General features: G+C 46.7%; 9 non-coding genes across 9 annotated transcripts; all 9 read left to right on the top strand.

Moving 5' to 3' along the window:
- Window positions 1-2,670: 2,670 nt before the first annotated feature.
- Window positions 2,671-2,742, top strand: trnam-cau (transfer RNA methionine (anticodon CAU)). The gene has a single exon. It is a non-coding gene; the product is annotated as a tRNA-Met (tRNA).
- A 597-nt stretch (window positions 2,743-3,339) lies between these two features.
- trnam-cau (transfer RNA methionine (anticodon CAU)) lies at window positions 3,340-3,411 on the top strand. The gene has a single exon. It is a non-coding gene; the product is annotated as a tRNA-Met (tRNA).
- A 938-nt stretch (window positions 3,412-4,349) lies between these two features.
- On the top strand, window positions 4,350-4,421 carry trnam-cau (transfer RNA methionine (anticodon CAU)). Its single transcript has one exon. It is a non-coding gene; the product is annotated as a tRNA-Met (tRNA).
- Window positions 4,422-7,713: 3,292 nt separating this feature from the next.
- Window positions 7,714-7,785, top strand: trnam-cau (transfer RNA methionine (anticodon CAU)). The gene has a single exon. It is a non-coding gene; the product is annotated as a tRNA-Met (tRNA).
- Window positions 7,786-8,382: 597 nt separating this feature from the next.
- Window positions 8,383-8,454, top strand: trnam-cau (transfer RNA methionine (anticodon CAU)). The gene has a single exon. It is a non-coding gene; the product is annotated as a tRNA-Met (tRNA).
- Window positions 8,455-9,392: 938 nt separating this feature from the next.
- Window positions 9,393-9,464, top strand: trnam-cau (transfer RNA methionine (anticodon CAU)). Its single transcript has one exon. It is a non-coding gene; the product is annotated as a tRNA-Met (tRNA).
- A 597-nt stretch (window positions 9,465-10,061) lies between these two features.
- Window positions 10,062-10,133, top strand: trnam-cau (transfer RNA methionine (anticodon CAU)). The gene has a single exon. It is a non-coding gene; the product is annotated as a tRNA-Met (tRNA).
- A 938-nt stretch (window positions 10,134-11,071) lies between these two features.
- On the top strand, window positions 11,072-11,143 carry trnam-cau (transfer RNA methionine (anticodon CAU)). Its single transcript has one exon. It is a non-coding gene; the product is annotated as a tRNA-Met (tRNA).
- A 597-nt stretch (window positions 11,144-11,740) lies between these two features.
- On the top strand, window positions 11,741-11,812 carry trnam-cau (transfer RNA methionine (anticodon CAU)). Its single transcript has one exon. It is a non-coding gene; the product is annotated as a tRNA-Met (tRNA).
- Window positions 11,813-12,634: the final 822 nt, after the last annotated feature.

The following is a 12,634-nucleotide window of genomic DNA, read 5'->3' as shown; positions in this document are numbered from 1 at the left end:
AGCGTGCTGGGCCCATAACCCAGAGGTCAATGGATCGAAACCATTCTCTGCTAGCAGTGTGATTAACTTTTTCACCGCACTTTCATTTGATGTCCACAATCAACGTTGCGAGGCTGCAAGACACTTCGCAAAGGGTGAAGTCATGGCAACTGGTCGTGTGGGGACTTCCTGCAGTCCACTTGCAAAGTCAAGACAGTCGGATGTGAAGGCTCAGAAGAGAAAGCTGGCCAAGTGTGTGGTTTGACAGCTAGGGGGCAGTGTTGGCACTCAAGTTCGATTGCTCACAAGCTCAGTATCACTGTGTTTCTAACAGTTTTTGCCGGTATATTTGCAGTTACCTGACAACCACGAAAAGAGGAGGGCGGAAATGGACTTGTGGCACGATAATATGATGACAACTGGTAGTATGTGGACTGCCTGCATCAATTTACAAAGTAAAGATTACCTGATGGGAAGGCTACAAAGACAAAGGTGGAGGAGGGAGTCCTGGACAAAGCAGGTGGAGGGCTTCAACAAGACCACGCTGGCAAGCAGAGTGGTACAGCAGTAGTCACCCATAGCGCTGCAGTGATCAGATTGAAACTATTCTCTGCCCGTAGTCAGGTGAGCTTTTTCAAAGTGCTTGTTTGCGTAATTCTAAAAAGTGGTGTGAAAAGCAAAAGAAGTGATGTCCTTGCAAAGAGAAGAAATTTGTGTTAGCTTTGCAGGGCATTGTGAGGTTGAGAGTGAAACTGACTGGCAGAAAAGTTGATCAGGAGAACATGTGAAGCAAATATTAGCAGTATATTTGTAGGTGGGTGAGCAAATTGCTGTTGAGAATCAATGGAGGAAGGTTGGGTGAGATTTCTGGGAGGATGAAATGATGGCAGCCAACCGTATGTGAATGGCTGCATCAATTTGCAAAGTTGCGATGATCTGAATGAACGAGAAAGGTGGCAATAGAGGGTGGTTTGCAAGCCAGACCCAGCGAAATAGTGCACTCTTACGTCTGAGCAGAGTGGTGCAGCGGAAGCGTGCTGGGGCCATAACCCAGAGGTCAATGGATCGAAACCATTCTCTGCTAGCATCAAGATCAACTTTTTCACAACTCATTCGATTTCTGTCCACAATCAAAGCAGCGAGGCTGAGAGGCATTGAGCAAAGTGTCAAGTGATGGCAACGAGTGGTGTGGGGAATTGCTGCAATCCATTTGCAAAGTGAAGATCGTCTTATGTGTGGAGCAGAGAAGGTTAAGGGGAGATTTGATCGAGGTGTTCAAAGTCATGCAGGGTTTTGTTAGAGTAAATAAGGAAAAACTGCTTCCAGTGGCAGAAGGGCCGATAACCAGAGGACACAGATTTCAGGGAATTGAGGCGACATGAGGTAAACAATTTTACGCAGCGAGTTGTTATGATCGGGAATGCACTGCCTGAAATGCTGGTGGAAGCAGATTCAAGAGTAACTTTCAAAAGGGAATTGGATAAATACTTGAAGTGGAAGAATTTGCAGGGCTATGGGGAAAGAGCAGGGGAGTGACACTAATTGGATAGCTCTTTCAAAGAGCCGGTACGAAGGGCTGGATTGTGATTCGATGATTCTATGAAAGCTCTGAAAAGCAAGCTGGCAACAGAGGACGGTTTAAAAACCAGGCACACCGTGGAGTATAGTTTTGCCAGATCGGAGCAGAGTGGTGCAGCGGCAGAGTGCTGGGCCCATAACCCAGAGGTCAATGGATCGAAACCATTCTCTGCTAGCAGTGTGATTAACTTTTTCACCGCACTTTCATTTGATGTCCACAATCAACGTTGCGAGGCTGCAAGACACTTCGCAAAGGGTGAAGTCATGGCAACTGGTCGTGTGGGGACTTCCTGCAGTCCACTTGCAAAGTCAAGACAGTCGGATGTGAAGGCTCAGAAGAGAAAGCTGGCCAAGTGTGTGGTTTGACAGCTAGGGGGCAGTGTTGGCACTCAAGTTCGATTGCTCACAAGCTCAGTATCACTGTGTTTCTAACAGTTTTTGCCGGTATATTTGCAGTTACCTGACAACCACGAAAAGAGGAGGGCGGAAATGGACTTGTGGCACGATAATATGATGACAACTGGTAGTATGTGGACTGCCTGCATCAATTTACAAAGTAAAGATTACCTGATGGGAAGGCTACAAAGACAAAGGTGGAGGAGGGAGTCCTGGACAAAGCAGGTGGAGGGCTTCAACAAGACCATGCTGGCAAGCAGAGTGGTACAGCAGTAGTCACCCATAGCGCTGCAGTGATCAGATTGAAACTATTCTCTGCCCGTAGTCAGGTGAGCTTTTTCAAAGTGCTTGTTTGCGTAATTCTAAAAAGTGGTGTGAAAAGCAAAAGAAGTGATGTCCTTGCAAAGAGAAGAAATTTGTGTTAGCTTTGCAGGGCATTGTGAGGTTGAGAGTGAAACTGACTGGCAGAAAAGTTGATCAGGAGAACATGTGAAGCAAATATTAGCAGTATATTTGTAGGTGGGTGAGCAAATTGCTGTTGAGAATCAATGGAGGAAGGTTGGGTGAGATTTCTGGGAGGATGAAATGATGGCAGCGAGCCGTATGTGAATGGCTGCATCAATTTGCAAAGTTGCGATGATCTGAATGAACGAGAAAGGTGGCAATAGAGGGTGGTTTGCAAGCCAGACCCAGCGAAATAGTGCACTCTTACGTCTGAGCAGAGTGGCGCAGCGGAAGCGTGCTGGGCCCATAACCCAGAGGTCAATGGATCGAAACCATTCTCTGCTAGCATCAAGATCAACTTTTTCACAACTCATTCGATTTCTGTCCACAATCAAAGCAGCGAGGCTGAGAGGCATTGAGCAAAGGGTCAAGTGATGGCAACGAGTGGTGTGGGGAATTGCTGCAATCCATTTGCAAAGTGAAGATCGTCTTATGTGTGGAGCAGAGAAGGTTAAGGGGAGATTTGATCGAGGTGTTCAAAGTCATGCAGGGTTTTGTTAGAGTAAATAAGGAGAAACTGCTTCCAGTGGCAGAAGGGTCGATAACCAGAGGACACAGATTTCAGGGAATTGAGGCGACATGAGGTAAACAATTTTACGCAGCGAGTTGTTATGATCGGGAATGCACTGCCTGAAATGCTGGTGGAAGCAGATTCAAGAGTAACTTTCAAAAGGGAATTGGATAAATACTTGAAGTGGAAGAATTTGCAGGGCTATGGGGAAAGAGCAGGGGAGTGACACTAATTGGATAGCTCTTTCAAAGAGCCGGTACGAAGGGCTGGATTGTGATTCGATGATTCTATGAAAGCTCTGAAAAGCAAGCTGGCAACAGAGGACGGTTTAAAAACCAGGCACACCGTGGAGTATAGTTTTGCCAGATCGGAGCAGAGTGGCGCAGCGGCAGCGTGCTGGGCCCATAACCCAGAGGTCAATGGATCGAAACCATTCTCTGCTAGCAGTGTGATTAACTTTTTCACCGCACGTTCATTTGATGTCCACAATCAACGTTGCGAGGCTGCAAGACACTTCGCAAAGGGTGAAGTCATGGCAACTGGTCGTGTGGGGACTTCCTGCAGTCCACTTGCAAAGTCAAGACAGTCGGATGTGAAGGCTCAGAAGAGAAAGCTGGCCAAGTGTGTGGTTTGACAGCTAGGGGGCAGTGTTGGCACTCAAGTTCGATTGCTCACAAGCTCAGTATCACTGTGTTTCTAACAGTTTTTGCCGGTATATTTGCAGTTACCTGACAACCACGAAAAGAGGAGGGCGGAAATGGACTTGTGGCACGATAATATGATGACAACTGGTAGTATGTGGACTGCCTGCATCAATTTACAAAGTAAAGATTACCTGATGGGAAGGCTACAAAGACAAAGGTGGAGGAGGGAGTCCTGGACAAAGCAGGTGGAGGGCTTCAACAAGACCATGCTGGCAAGCAGAGTGGTACAGCAGTAGTCACCCATAGCGCTGCAGTGATCAGATTGAAACTATTCTCTGCCCGTAGTCAGGTGAGCTTTTTCAAAGTGCTTGTTTGCGTAATTCTAAAAAGTGGTGTGAAAAGCAAAAGAAGTGATGTCCTTGCAAAGAGAAGAAATTTGTGTTAGCTTTGCAGGGCATTGTGAGGTTGAGAGTGAAACTGACAGGCCGAAAAGTTGATCAGGAGAACATGTGAAGCAAATATTAGCAGTATATTTGTAGGTGGGTGAGCAAATTGCTGTTGAGAATCAATGGAGGAAGGTTGGGTGAGATTTCTGGGAGGATGAAATGATGGCAGCGAGCCGTATGTGAATGGCTGCATCAATTTGCAAAGTTGCGATGATCTGAATGAACGAGAAAGGTGGCAATAGAGGGTGGTTTGCAAGCCAGACCCAGCGAAATAGTGCACTCTTACGTCTGAGCAGAGTGGCGCAGCGGAAGCGTGCTGGGCCCATAACCCAGAGGTCAATGGATCGAAACCATTCTCTGCTAGCATCAAGATCAACTTTTTCACAACTCATTCGATTTCTGTCCACAATCAAAGCAGCGAGGCTGAGAGGCATTGAGCAAAGGGTCAAGTGATGGCAACGAGTGGTGTGGGGAATTGCTGCAATCCATTTGCAAAGTGAAGATCGTCTTCTGTGTGGAGCAGAGAAGGTTAAGGGGAGATTTGATCGAGGTGTTCAAAGTCATGCAGGGTTTTGTTAGAGTAAATAAGGAGAAACTGCTTCCAGTGGCAGAAGGGTCGATAACCAGAGGACACAGATTTCAGGGAATTGAGGCGACATGAGGTAAACAATTTTACGCAGCGAGTTGTTATGATCGGGAATGCACTGCCTGAAATGCTGGTGGAAGCAGATTCAAGAGTAACTTTCAAAAGGGAATTGGATAAATACTTGAAGTGGAAGAATTTGCAGGGCTATGGGGAAAGAGCAGGGGAGTGACACTAATTGGATAGCTCTTTCAAAGAGCCGGTACGAAGGGCTGGATTGTGATTCGATGATTCTATGAAAGCTCTGAAAAGCAAGCTGGCAACAGAGGACGGTTTAAAAACCAGGCACACCGTGGAGTATAGTTTTGCCAGATCGGAGCAGAGTGGCGCAGCGGCAGCGGCAGCGTGCTGGGCCCATAACCCAGAGGTCAATGGATCGAAACCATTCTCTGCTAGCAGTGTGATTAACTTTTTCACCGCACTTTCATTTGATGTCCACAATCAACGTTGCGAGGCTGCAAGACACTTCGCAAAGGGTGAAGTCATGGCAACTGGTCGTGTGGGGACTTCCTGCAGTCCACTTGCAAAGTCAAGACAGTCGGATGTGAAGGCTCAGAAGAGAAAGCTGGCCAAGTGTGTGGTTTGACAGCTAGGGGGCAGTGTTGGCACTCAAGTTCGATTGCTCACAAGCTCAGTATCACTGTGTTTCTAACAGTTTTTGCCGGTATATTTGCAGTTACCTTACAACCACGAAAAGAGGAGGGCGGAAATGGACTTGTGGCACGATAATATGATGACAACTGGTAGTATGTGGACTGCCTGCATCAATTTACAAAGTAAAGATTACCTGATGGGAAGGCTACAAAGACAAAGGTGGAGGAGGGAGTCCTGGACAAAGCAGGTGGAGGGCTTCAACAAGACCACGCTGGCAAGCAGAGTGGTACAGCAGTAGTCACCCATAGCGCTGCAGTGATCAGATTGAAACTATTCTCTGCCCGTAGTCAGGTGAGCTTTTTCAAAGTGCTTGTTTGCGTAATTCTAAAAAGTGGTGTGAAAAGCAAAAGAAGTGATGTCCTTGCAAAGAGAAGAAATTTGTGTTAGCTTTGCAGGGCATTGTGAGGTTGAGAGTGAAACTGACTGGCAGAAAAGTTGATCAGGAGAACATGTGAAGCAAATATTAGCAGTATATTTGTAGGTGGGTGAGCAAATTGCTGTTGAGAATCAATGGAGGAAGGTTGGGTGAGATTTCTGGGAGGATGAAATGATGGCAGCCAACCGTATGTGAATGGCTGCATCAATTTGCAAAGTTGCGATGATCTGAATGAACGAGAAAGGTGGCAATAGAGGGTGGTTTGCAAGCCAGACCCAGCGAAATAGTGCACTCTTACGTCTGAGCAGAGTGGTGCAGCGGAAGCGTGCTGGGGCCATAACCCAGAGGTCAATGGATCGAAACCATTCTCTGCTAGCATCAAGATCAACTTTTTCACAACTCATTCGATTTCTGTCCACAATCAAAGCAGCGAGGCTGAGAGGCATTGAGCAAAGTGTCAAGTGATGGCAACGAGTGGTGTGGGGAATTGCTGCAATCCATTTGCAAAGTGAAGATCGTCTTATGTGTGGAGCAGAGAAGGTTAAGGGGAGATTTGATCGAGGTGTTCAAAGTCATGCAGGGATTTGTTAGAGTAAATAAGGAAAAACTGCTTCCAGTGGCAGAAGGGCCGATAACCAGAGGACACAGATTTCAGGGAATTGAGGCGACATGAGGTAAACAATTTTACGCAGCGAGTTGTTATGATCGGGAATGCACTGCCTGAAATGCTGGTGGAAGCAGATTCAAGAGTAACTTTCAAAAGGGAATTGGATAAATACTTGAAGTGGAAGAATTTGCAGGGCTATGGGGAAAGAGCAGGGGAGTGACACTAATTGGATAGCTCTTTCAAAGAGCCGGTACGAAGGGCTGGATTGTGATTCGATGATTCTATGAAAGCTCTGAAAAGCAAGCTGGCAACAGAGGACGGTTTAAAAACCAGGCACACCGTGGAGTATAGTTTTGCCAGATCGGAGCAGAGTGGTGCAGCGGCAGAGTGCTGGGCCCATAACCCAGAGGTCAATGGATCGAAACCATTCTCTGCTAGCAGTGTGATTAACTTTTTCACCGCACTTTCATTTGATGTCCACAATCAACGTTGCGAGGCTGCAAGACACTTCGCAAAGGGTGAAGTCATGGCAACTGGTCGTGTGGGGACTTCCTGCAGTCCACTTGCAAAGTCAAGACAGTCGGATGTGAAGGCTCAGAAGAGAAAGCTGGCCAAGTGTGTGGTTTGACAGCTAGGGGGCAGTGTTGGCACTCAAGTTCGATTGCTCACAAGCTCAGTATCACTGTGTTTCTAACAGTTTTTGCCGGTATATTTGCAGTTACCTGACAACCACGAAAAGAGGAGGGCGGAAATGGACTTGTGGCACGATAATATGATGACAACTGGTAGTATGTGGACTGCCTGCATCAATTTACAAAGTAAAGATTACCTGATGGGAAGGCTACAAAGACAAAGGTGGAGGAGGGAGTCCTGGACAAAGCAGGTGGAGGGCTTCAACAAGACCATGCTGGCAAGCAGAGTGGTACAGCAGTAGTCACCCATAGCGCTGCAGTGATCAGATTGAAACTATTCTCTGCCCGTAGTCAGGTGAGCTTTTTCAAAGTGCTTGTTTGCGTAATTCTAAAAAGTGGTGTGAAAAGCAAAAGAAGTGATGTCCTTGCAAAGAGAAGAAATTTGTGTTAGCTTTGCAGGGCATTGTGAGGTTGAGAGTGAAACTGACTGGCAGAAAAGTTGATCAGGAGAACATGTGAAGCAAATATTAGCAGTATATTTGTAGGTGGGTGAGCAAATTGCTGTTGAGAATCAATGGAGGAAGGTTGGGTGAGATTTCTGGGAGGATGAAATGATGGCAGCGAGCCGTATGTGAATGGCTGCATCAATTTGCAAAGTTGCGATGATCTGAATGAACGAGAAAGGTGGCAATAGAGGGTGGTTTGCAAGCCAGACCCAGCGAAATAGTGCACTCTTACGTCTGAGCAGAGTGGCGCAGCGGAAGCGTGCTGGGCCCATAACCCAGAGGTCAATGGATCGAAACCATTCTCTGCTAGCATCAAGATCAACTTTTTCACAACTCATTCGATTTCTGTCCACAATCAAAGCAGCGAGGCTGAGAGGCATTGAGCAAAGGGTCAAGTGATGGCAACGAGTGGTGTGGGGAATTGCTGCAATCCATTTGCAAAGTGAAGATCGTCTTATGTGTGGAGCAGAGAAGGTTAAGGGGAGATTTGATCGAGGTGTTCAAAGTCATGCAGGGTTTTGTTAGAGTAAATAAGGAGAAACTGCTTCCAGTGGCAGAAGGGTCGATAACCAGAGGACACAGATTTCAGGGAATTGAGGCGACATGAGGTAAACAATTTTACGCAGCGAGTTGTTATGATCGGGAATGCACTGCCTGAAATGCTGGTGGAAGCAGATTCAAGAGTAACTTTCAAAAGGGAATTGGATAAATACTTGAAGTGGAAGAATTTGCAGGGCTATGGGGAAAGAGCAGGGGAGTGACACTAATTGGATAGCTCTTTCAAAGAGCCGGTACGAAGGGCTGGATTGTGATTCGATGATTCTATGAAAGCTCTGAAAAGCAAGCTGGCAACAGAGGACGGTTTAAAAACCAGGCACACCGTGGAGTATAGTTTTGCCAGATCGGAGCAGAGTGGCGCAGCGGCAGCGTGCTGGGCCCATAACCCAGAGGTCAATGGATCGAAACCATTCTCTGCTAGCAGTGTGATTAACTTTTTCACCGCACTTTCATTTGATGTCCACAATCAACGTTGCGAGGCTGCAAGACACTTCGCAAAGGGTGAAGTCATGGCAACTGGTCGTGTGGGGACTTCCTGCAGTCCACTTGCAAAGTCAAGACAGTCGGATGTGAAGGCTCAGAAGAGAAAGCTGGCCAAGTGTGTGGTTTGACAGCTAGGGGGCAGTGTTGGCACTCAAGTTCGATTGCTCACAAGCTCAGTATCACTGTGTTTCTAACAGTTTTTGCCGGTATATTTGCAGTTACCTGACAACCACGAAAAGAGGAGGGCGGAAATGGACTTGTGGCACGATAATATGATGACAACTGGTAGTATGTGGACTGCCTGCATCAATTTACAAAGTAAAGATTACCTGATGGGAAGGCTACAAAGACAAAGGTGGAGGAGGGAGTCCTGGACAAAGCAGGTGGAGGGCTTCAACAAGACCACGCTGGCAAGCAGAGTGGTACAGCAGTAGTCACCCATAGCGCTGCAGTGATCAGATTGAAACTATTCTCTGCCCGTAGTCAGGTGAGCTTTTTCAAAGTGCTTGTTTGCGTAATTCTAAAAAGTGGTGTGAAAAGCAAAAGAAGTGATGTCCTTGCAAAGAGAAGAAATTTGTGTTAGCTTTGCAGGGCATTGTGAGGTTGAGAGTGAAACTGACTGGCAGAAAAGTTGATCAGGAGAACATGTGAAGCAAATATTAGCAGTATATTTGTAGGTGGGTGAGCAAATTGCTGTTGAGAATCAATGGAGGAAGGTTGGGTGAGATTTCTGGGAGGATGAAATGATGGCAGCTAGCCGTATGTGAATGGCTGCATCAATTTGCAAAGTTGCGATGATCTGAATGAACGAGAAAGGTGGCAATAGAGGGTGGTTTGCAAGCCAGACCCAGCGAAATAGTGCACTCTTATGTCTGAGCAGAGTGGCGCAGCGGAAGCGTGCTGGGCCCATAACCCAGAGGTCAATGGATCGAAACCATTCTCTGCTAGCATCAAGATCAACTTTTTCACAACTCATTCGATTTCTGTCCACAATCAAAGCAGCGAGGCTGAGAGGCATTGAGCAAAGGGTCAAGTGATGGCAACGAGTGGTGTGGGGAATTGCTGCAATCCATTTGCAAAGTGAAGATCGTCTTATGTGTGGAGCAGAGAAGGTTAAGGGGAGATTTGATCGAGGTGTTCAAAGTCATGCAGGGTTTTGTTAGAGTAAATAAGGAGAAACTGCTTCCAGTGGCAGAAGGGTCGATAACCAGAGGACACAGATTTCAGGGAATTGAGGCGACATGAGGTAAACAATTTTACGCAGCGAGTTGTTATGATCGGGAATGCACTGCCTGAAATGCTGGTGGAAGCAGATTCAAGAGTAACTTTCAAAAGGGAATTGGATAAATACTTGAAGTGGAAGAATTTGCAGGGCTATGGGGAAAGAGCAGGGGAGTGACACTAATTGGATAGCTCTTTCAAAGAGCCGGTACGAAGGGCTGGATTGTGATTCGATGATTCCATGAAAGCTCTGAAAAGCAAGCTGGCAACAGAGGACGGTTTAAAAACCAGGCACACCGTGGAGTATAATTTTGCCAGATCGGAGCAGAGTGGCGCAGCGGCAGCGTGCTGGGCCCATAACCCAGAGGTCAATGGATCGAAACCATTCTCTGCTAGCAGTGTGATTAACTTTTTCACCGCACTTTCATTTGATGTCCACAATCAACGTTGCGAGGCTGCAAGACACTTCGCAAAGGGTGAAGTCATGGCAACTGGTCGTGTGGGGACTTCCTGCAGTCCACTTGCAAAGTCAAGACAGTCGGATGTGAAGGCTCAGAAGAGAAAGCTGGCCAAGTGTGTGGTTTGACAGCTAGGGGGCAGTGTTGGCACTCAAGTTCGATTGCTCACAAGCTCAGTATCACTGTGTTTCTAACAGTTTTTGCCGGTATATTTGCAGTTACCTGACAACCACGAAAAGAGGAGGGCGGAAATGGACTTGTGGCACGATAATATGATGACAACTGGTAGTATGTGGACTGCCTGCATCAATTTACAAAGTAAAGATTACCTGATGGGAAGGCTACAAAGACAAAGGTGGAGGAGGGAGTCCTGGACAAAGCAGGTGGAGGGCTTCAACAAGACCATGCTGGCAAGCAGAGTGGTACAGCAGTAGTCACCCATAGCGCTGCAGTGATCAGATTGAAACTATTCTCTGCCCGTAGTCAGGTGAGCTTTTTCAAAGTGCTTGTTTGCGTAATTCTAAAAAGTGGTGTGAAAAGCAAAAGAAGTGATGTCCTTGCAAAGAGAAGAAATTTGTGTTAGCTTTGCAGGGCATTGTGAGGTTGAGAGTGAAACTGACTGGCAGAAAAGTTGATCAGGAGAACATGTGAAGCAAATATTAGCAGTATATTTGTAGGTGGGTGAGCAAATTGCTGTTGAGAATCAATGGAGGAAGGTTGGGTGAGATTTCTGGGAGGATGAAATGATGGCAGCGAGCCGTATGTGAATGGCTGCATCAATTTGCAAAGTTGCGATGATCTGAATGAACGAGAAAGGTGGCAATAGAGGGTGGTTTGCAAGCCAGACCCAGCGAAATAGTGCACTCTTATGTCTGAGCAGAGTGGCGCAGCGGAAGCGTGCTGGGCCCATAACCCAGAGGTCAATGGATCGAAACCATTCTCTGCTAGCATCAAGATCAATTTTTTCACAACTCATTCGATTTCTGTCCACAATCAAAGCAGCGAGGCTGAGAGGCATTGAGCAAAGGGTCAAGTGATGGCAACGAGTGGTGTGGGGAATTGCTGCAATCCATTTGCAAAGTGAAGATCGTCTTATGTGTGGAGCAGAGAAGGTTAAGGGGAGATTTGATCGAGGTGTTCAAAGTCATGCAGGGTTTTGTTAGAGTAAATAAGGAGAAACTGCTTCCAGTGGCAGAAGGGTCGATAACCAGAGGACACAGATTTCAGGGAATTGAGGCGACATGAGGTAAACAATTTTACGCAGCGAGTTGTTATGATCGGGAATGCACTGCCTGAAATGCTGGTGGAAGCAGATTCAAGAGTAACTTTCAAAAGGGAATTGGATAAATACTTGAAGTGGAAGAATTTGCAGGGCTATGGGGAAAGAGCAGGGGAGTGACACTAATTGGATAGCTCTTTCAAAGAGCCGGTACGAAGGGCTGGATTGTGATTCGATGATTCGATGAAAGCTCTGAAAAGCAAGCTGGCAACAGAGGACGGTTTAAAAACCAGGCACACCGTGGAGGATAGTTTTGCCAGAAAGCAGCAGAGTGGCGCAGCGGCAGCGTGCTGGGCCCATAACCCAGAGGTCAATGGATCGAAACCATTCTCTGCTAGCAGTGTGATTAACTTTTTCACCGCACTTTCATTTGATGTCCACAATCAACGTTGCGAGGCTGCAAGACACTTCGCAAAGGGTGAAGTCATGGCAACTGGTCGTGTGGGGACTTCCTGCAGTCCACTTGCAAAGTCAAGACAGTCGGATGTGAAGGCTCAGAAGAGAAAGCTGGCCAAGTGTGTGGTTTGACAGCTAGGGGGCAGTGTTGGCACTCAAGTTCGATTGCTCACAAGCTCAGTATCACTGTGTTTCTAACAGTTTTTGCCGGTATATTTGCAGTTACCTGACAACCACGAAAAGAGGAGGGCGGAAATGGACTTGTGGCACGATAATATGATGACAACTGGTAGTATGTGGACTGCCTGCATCAATTTACAAAGTAAAGATTACCTGATGGGAAGGCTACAAAGACAAAGGTGGAGGAGGGAGTCCTGGACAAAGCAGGTGGAGGGCTTCAACAAGACCATGCTGGCAAGCAGAGTGGTACAGCAGTAGTCACCCATAGCGCTGCAGTGATCAGATTGAAACTATTCTCTGCCCGTAGTCAGGTGAGCTTTTTCAAAGTGCTTGTTTGCGTAATTCTAAAAAGTGGTGTGAAAAGCAAAAGAAGTGATGTCCTTGCAAAGAGAAGAAATTTGTGTTAGCTTTGCAGGGCATTGTGAGGTTGAGAGTGAAACTGACTGGCAGAAAAGTTGATCAGGAGAACATGTGAAGCAAATATTAGCAGTATATTTGTAGGTGGGTGAGCAAATTGCTGTTGAGAATCAATGGAGGAAGGTTGGGTGAGATTTCTGGGAGGATGAAATGATGGCAGCTAGCC

This window comes from Heptranchias perlo, chromosome 2 (genome assembly GCF_035084215.1).
Source record: "Heptranchias perlo isolate sHepPer1 chromosome 2, sHepPer1.hap1, whole genome shotgun sequence".
Classification (NCBI taxonomy): domain Eukaryota; kingdom Metazoa; phylum Chordata; class Chondrichthyes; order Hexanchiformes; family Hexanchidae; genus Heptranchias; species Heptranchias perlo.
Note: the sequence above shows the minus strand (reverse complement) of the source record. Positions and strands in the feature narration are given on the sequence as shown.